Consider the following 6399-nt stretch of genomic DNA (forward strand, 5'->3'; position numbering starts at 1 on the left):
CTAGTGCCATGGGATCTTTTACGTTCACCTGAGAGGGCAGACGGTTTAACGCCTCACACTGAATCATCTATTGAGAATGAATTTTGCATTTTTACCTCCACTATCTTACCTGGAAGACCAGTCCAAGTGTCAATCACATCTTGTGTGAAGATGTTCTTCCTGCCATCTGTCTGAAATTGTCTGTTTTCCGCTTTAGCTTATGCCCGTTTGTTCTAATGTCTTGCTTTTCCTTGAAGAAGAGGTCTGGATTTACCTTACCTGCACCATTAGATGGCCTTGTATATATTTATATAATGTCCACTTTCAATCATTTCTTTTCAAGTGAATGCCAGTTTCTCCAGTCATTGCAACTCAATTCTTTAACAAAAGATTAGCCTGTGTCAGCTTGGCTCAGTTAGTAGCACTCTCCTCTCTAAGATCACGCGTTCAAGCTCAATAATCTAGGCTAACACTTTTGTGCAACACTGAAAGAGTGCTGCATTGTTGGAGGTACTGGTTTGCAGATGAGACATTAAAATGAGAGCCCGTTTGCCTGTTCAGGTGGATGTGAAAGATTTTACAGCACCGATGAAGAGTAGAGAATTCTTCAGGCCTCCTGGACACCATTCCTCTATCAGCCAACACTACTCAAATAAGGAGGTTAACTGATTGGTCATCTCATCTGCTGTCTGTAGGACTTTGCTGTGTAAAATAACTGAGGCAATTTGAGAAGTCCTGAGAATGTGCCAAGGTGCTATTTTTTATTTTATTTAGACATGCACGGGATGTGGGTGTCGCTGGCAAGGCCAGCATTTATTGCCCATCCCTAATTGCCCTCGAGAAGGTGGTGGTGAGCTGCCTTCTTGAACCATTGCAGTCCGTGTGGTGAAGGTACTCCCACAGTGCTGTTAGGGAGGAAGTTCCAGGATTTTGTCCCAGCAACGATGAAGGAATGGCGATATATTTCCAAGTCAGGATACTGTGTGATTTGGAGGGGAACTTGGAGGTGGTGGTGTTCCCATGCACCTGCTGCCCTTGTCCTTCTAGGTGGAAGAGGTCGCGGGTTTGGGAGGTGCTGCCGAAGAAGCCTTGGCGAGTTGCTGCAGTGCATCTTGTAGATGGTACACACTGCAGCCACGGTGCGCTGGTGGTGGAGGGAGTGAAACTTTAAGGTGGTGGATGGGGTGCCGATCAAGCGGGCTGCTTTGTCCTGGATGGTGTTGAGCTTCTTGAGTGTTGTTGGTGCTGCACTCATCCAGGCAAGTGGAGAGTATTCCATCAGGAGGTGATGTCTGTCTGCTCTGACTATGACCAGTTTGTGCTGGGTTTCTGAGTGCAAGTCATTAATGTAGATTAGGAACGGAGCCTCAATACCTGTGACACTACACTTCGTCCTCACCCCGCCCTCGATGTCACTTCCCTAACAGGTGCCCGCCGCTTCCTTTCCTTTGGTCAATTTCTGATTGACAGTCAGGTTTTCGTTTACTTTTTTGTGAGGAACTTTGTCAAAGACTTTTTGGAAATCTAAGCAACACGGCAACATCGGGTTTTCCGGTAGTCATCTGGGATGTCACTTCCTCAAAACAGTCAAGTAGGGTAGTGAGGCAAGGTGATCACCTTCTGAAGCTACGTGCAATATCCTGAAGTGGCGCAGTGAATGCTGTGCCAAGTACATTGGTTTGCAGCCGCGTTGTGGTGGGACAAGGGTTGTTGTTGGGGAGGGGGAGCGTTGATTGCACATTGGCCATTTTCTACAGGGATGGAATGGGGACAAGAAGTCTGCTGGCCAGTCACTGCTCTCACCAACGTCTGTATCTGGCTGGTGACAGAGCAGTGCTGGCTGACAACCGGGAGCAGGCAGCCTGCCTTACCCTTTGGCTGGAGAATGAGGGATGGCTGCAGAGAAAACTCAGGGTTGTCGGAGGCAATAGGGAGCAGAAGGAAACGCATTGCAGTCGCTCAGCTCCAACTGATAGCCGATGTCAGCCATTCCACAGGACGGCACATGTAGTCCAGCATCCTCGGTGTCACGTTGGAGTTCTACATGTTTGACCACCTTGGAGTTCTGAAGGAGTGGGCATAGACCCCCCTCATTCCCATTAAGAGTCACACCAATTAGCATCTGGCCCTCAAGGTTCAACGCTTGCTGGGGAGAAGTTCACTTTAATGTCACCATCGAGGGCTAAAAATAATTTGAATGAACTGGGTCGCCGCTGCTGCTGGTTCCAGCTGTGGTGGTTTTGATGGAGTGTGTTAATGGAAGTCAATAGTGGGCAGAAGCCAGGCTAATGCCACCAAGCAAATCCGGCCAGAATTTGCAAGAACTTTGAAATACACACCTGGGCGCTCTTAAGAAAAACGATCCTCACCATTCCCTACATCAATGGGAATCTAATTTTACAAATTGAGTTTTGATATTGATATACAGTATATCCTATTCATTAAGGTATAAATACAGTTACCAGAACCGACACTTCCTGAGTTAACTCCAGTTTCAAAGAGCTGTCTTTCTATTTCTCATTTCCTTGCGCCAACTCCGAGAAATCCGTGCAATTAATTCTGATAAACTAACTTCTCAGGCATTGGGTGGCGACTCAACTTTAACATTTGATCCTAGTGTAAAATGTTCCGGTATTATTCATGTGTTAATTACACTCGCACTAAATATGGGCAATTTGTATCGATTTCTAACAGCCCCGACCGAGCCCTGGATTGCCTGTGCGAGGAGCAGCAGATGCCAACCCATGTCCTGCCACGCACTGGTGCAGCGCTTCGCCCACACAGCGCTGGGCTCAGGAACTCCTCCAAGACACATGCAGTGATTACGCCATCAGCAATCAGTCCTGACATAACATTCTGAAATAAATAGAAAAAAGAAAACAACGTTAAAATTAATTATAGGAGGTTAAAAAAAAACAGAAAACTAGGGGATGTTGGAAATCTAACAAATGGTTAGATTTGGCGGCCAGTTCTGAAGGCACAAAATGTTAACCTGTGGCAAAGCCATCTAGAGACTCTTGCAGTAACGTTTATAATTGTCTTTAACCATAGTTGTTACCTTTAAGTGTTTGCTCTGTTCAAACAGCGCGGGATCGATAAAATCGCGATCTGGCGCGATGACATCATCACGCGGGTCACGTGACGTTCCCAACGGCGGGAAACGTGATGACGTCATGACGTCAGGGGGGTAGGGCGTTTCAATCAGTCCTTGTGGAACCAGCCGGTGTACAGACCTGTGTGGAGTTTCTCATGCGTTCTTTTGTTTGTAACTGTTTCAGTACATTAAACCACGTTTGTTTAATTGTCAGTTTCAACCGCAGTATTTTCGTAGTAGTGTGAAGACACCTACATTGGTGACCCCGAAACCTCACGAACGTTTTTCGCGGTGGACACGGAACGCAGGCCAGTGATGGAAGCCAACGCAGTGGCTTTGAAGCTCCCCCAATTCTGGGAACAACAGGCGGCCTCCTGGTTTGTGCAGGCTGAGGCACAATTTGAGCTCCGCAACATCGTGCTGGACCAGCTCCGATATTTGTACGTGGTCTCCGCCCTCGACAGCTCAACGGCGTCGAGGATCATCAGCCTTCTGGAGAAACCCCCGGCCAAGTATGTCGCCATCAAGACACGGCTGCTGCAGGTATTTGGCCTTACAAAGGCGGAGCATGCTCGCCGTCTACTTACACTACCCGGGTTAGGCGACTCCAAACCCTCGGAACTAATGAGCCACATGCTGATGCTCCTGGGATCCGAACCCCAATGTTTCCTGTTTCGCGAGCTATTTCTTAGTCAGCTTCCTGAACAGGTCCAAGCAGCCCTCACCAGGTCGGACACCGGGGATTGCATCGCGCTCGCCGAAGAGGCGGATAAAATATACGCGGTCCGACAGCAACACTGTGCCATTGCGCAACGCCCAGCCCCGAAGGGCCCCGCCTCGACGCCTCCGACGACCGGTTACTGTTATTACCACGCTCGTTTTGGCCTGAAAGCCCGCTGCTGCCGCCCGCCTTGCAGTTTCGCACCCAAACCGTCAAACAGACCACCGCGAGACAAGAACACCAGAACCGGGGCATGCCCCGCGGCCACGATGGCGATCGGCGATTCCGGGAATCTTCTGTATTTAACTGACTCCATCTCGGGCCGTCGTTTTTTGTGCGACACGGGGGCACAGTGCAGCATACTTCCCGCCTCGGTCCTCGACCTTCAGTCCGGCAGACGGGGTTCGCCCCTCCAAGCTGCCAACGGGGGTGCGATTTGCACTTTCGGGAACCGGCGGGTACAAGTCTGTTTCGGTGGCCAACGTTTTAGCTGGGATTTCGTCACCGCTCAAATTTCGCAGGCTCTCTTGGGTGCCGACTTTTTCGGCACCAACGGCCTGTTGGTGGATGTGAAGAATCGTCGCCTCGTTCACGCCACCACGCTCGACGGTATTTCATGTGCGCGCAGCACGGCCGCGCTGCACTCGGGCTCCTGCACTCAGCCACCTCCCGATGACTTCTCCCGCCTTCTCGGGGATTTCCCCGAACTGACCAAGCCCACCTTTTCAGCTTCGACCGCCAAGCATTGGGTGGAGCACCATATTTCGACGACCAGCTCTCCCGTCTACGCCAGGGCGCGACGTTTAGATCCCAGCAAGCTCGCGGCGGAGTTCGCCGCGATGGAGAGGATGGGGATTATTCGCCGGTCCAGTAGTCCCTGGTCTTCACCGCTCCACATCGTCCCCAAGCCGGGCGGGGGATGGCGGCCCTGTGGCGACTATCGTCGCCTCAATCATATAACGACGCCCGACCGCTACCCTGTCCCGCACATCCAGGACTTCTCCGCACATTTGGCGGGGAAGTCAATCTTCTCTAAGGTCGACCTCGTCCGTGGGTACCATCAGGTGCCAGTGCATTCCCAGGATGTTCAAAAGACGGCCGTCATCACCCCTTTTGGACTGTTTGAGTTCCTCCGCATGCCCTTTGGGCTTAAAAACGCGGTGCAGGCGTTCCAGCACCTTATGGATTCAGTTCTGCGGAATCTCGATTTTTTTGTTCGTCTACTTGGATGACATTCTGATTGCCAGCACCACAACGGAGGAACACCTCAAGCATCTCCGTGTTCTTTTTCGTCGTCTTCAGCAGCACGGCTTCATTGTAAATCCGGCCAAATGCCGTTTTGGCCTGTCGCAACTCGACTTTTTAGGCCACCGCATAACTTCCGAGGGAGCAATGCCGCTTCGAGCTAAGGTGGAGGCGATCACGGCTTTCCCGAAGCCGCAATCCGTGAAGGCCTTGCAGGAGTTCCTGGGGATGGTTAATTTTTACCATCAGTTCGTCCCCAGGGCCGCACAGCTCATGCGGCCGCTCTACGAGGCCCTCGGGCAAGACGGGAAAGGAGCCCGTGGGTTGGTTGCAAGACATGGTTCGCGCCTTCGGGGATACGAAGACCGCGCTCGCGAACGCGACGATGTTGGCACATCCCCGGCCAGGAGCTACTATCGCTCTCACGACGGACGCGTCGGACTATGCCGTCGGGGCCGTCCAGGAGCAATGTGTCGACGGCGCGTGGCAGCCACTGGGATTTTTCAGCCGCCAGCTGCGGCGGCACAAACGCCGGTACAGTACCTTTGACAAAGAGCTATTAGCTTTGTTTTTGGCCATCCGCCACTTCCGATTCCTCCTCGCAGGGCGCCGCTTCACTGTGTTTGTCAACCACAAACCGCTGACGTTCGCGATGGCCAAGACTGCCGAACCGTGGTCGGCTCGGCAGCAGAGGCAGCTGACATACATTTCCGAGTTTACCACCGACGTCCGGCACGTGGCCGGCAAGGACAATGTCGTAGCGGATTGCCTCTCCTGCGCTGCCGTCCAGTCCATTCAATTAGGCATTGATTATGCGAGAATGGCTGCTGACCAGGCTGCCGACCCGGAGACACAAGCTTTTCGTTCTGACCCCGCCAGCCTTCAGCCGAGAGATGTACCGTTCCATTCGGCGGGTACCACTCTCCTCTGCAACGTCTCTTTGGGTGATCCACGTCCGATTGTTCCGTCGACCTGGCGCCGAGACGTTTTCGACGCCATTCACGGGCTGTCGCATCCCGGGGTGCGTGCGTCGCAGAAGCTGCTGGTCTCCAAATTCGCATGGAGAGGGATATGCAAAGACGTCCGTGACTGGGCGAACACTTGTGTGGTTTGTCAGCGGGCCAAGGTGCAACGGCACATCAGGGCCCCTCTGGCTACCTTTGAGGTACCAGAGCGGCGGTTCGACCACGTTCACGTCGACCTGGTGGGTCCACTTCCACCATCCCGTGGTTTTACACACCTTCTGACGATGGTGGATCGCACCACGAGGTGGCCAGAGGCGGTTCCCCTGACGTCTACCACCTCTGCGGATGTCGCTCGAGCCTTCATTTCATCATGGGTAGCCCGTTTCGGTGTTCCG

General features: G+C 52.5%; 1 pseudogene; it reads right to left on the minus strand.

Annotated features, from left to right (window-relative positions):
• LOC147111257 (PHD finger protein 23A-like) overlaps positions 1–6054 on the minus strand; it is a 33170-nt pseudogene extending 27116 nt beyond the window's left edge.
• Between the last annotated feature and the right edge of the window lie 345 nt (positions 6055–6399).

This window comes from Somniosus microcephalus, chromosome 11 (genome assembly GCF_052327205.1).
Source record: "Somniosus microcephalus isolate GS21.2 chromosome 11, FLI_Smic_1.0, whole genome shotgun sequence".
NCBI lineage: Eukaryota > Metazoa > Chordata > Chondrichthyes > Squaliformes > Somniosidae > Somniosus > Somniosus microcephalus.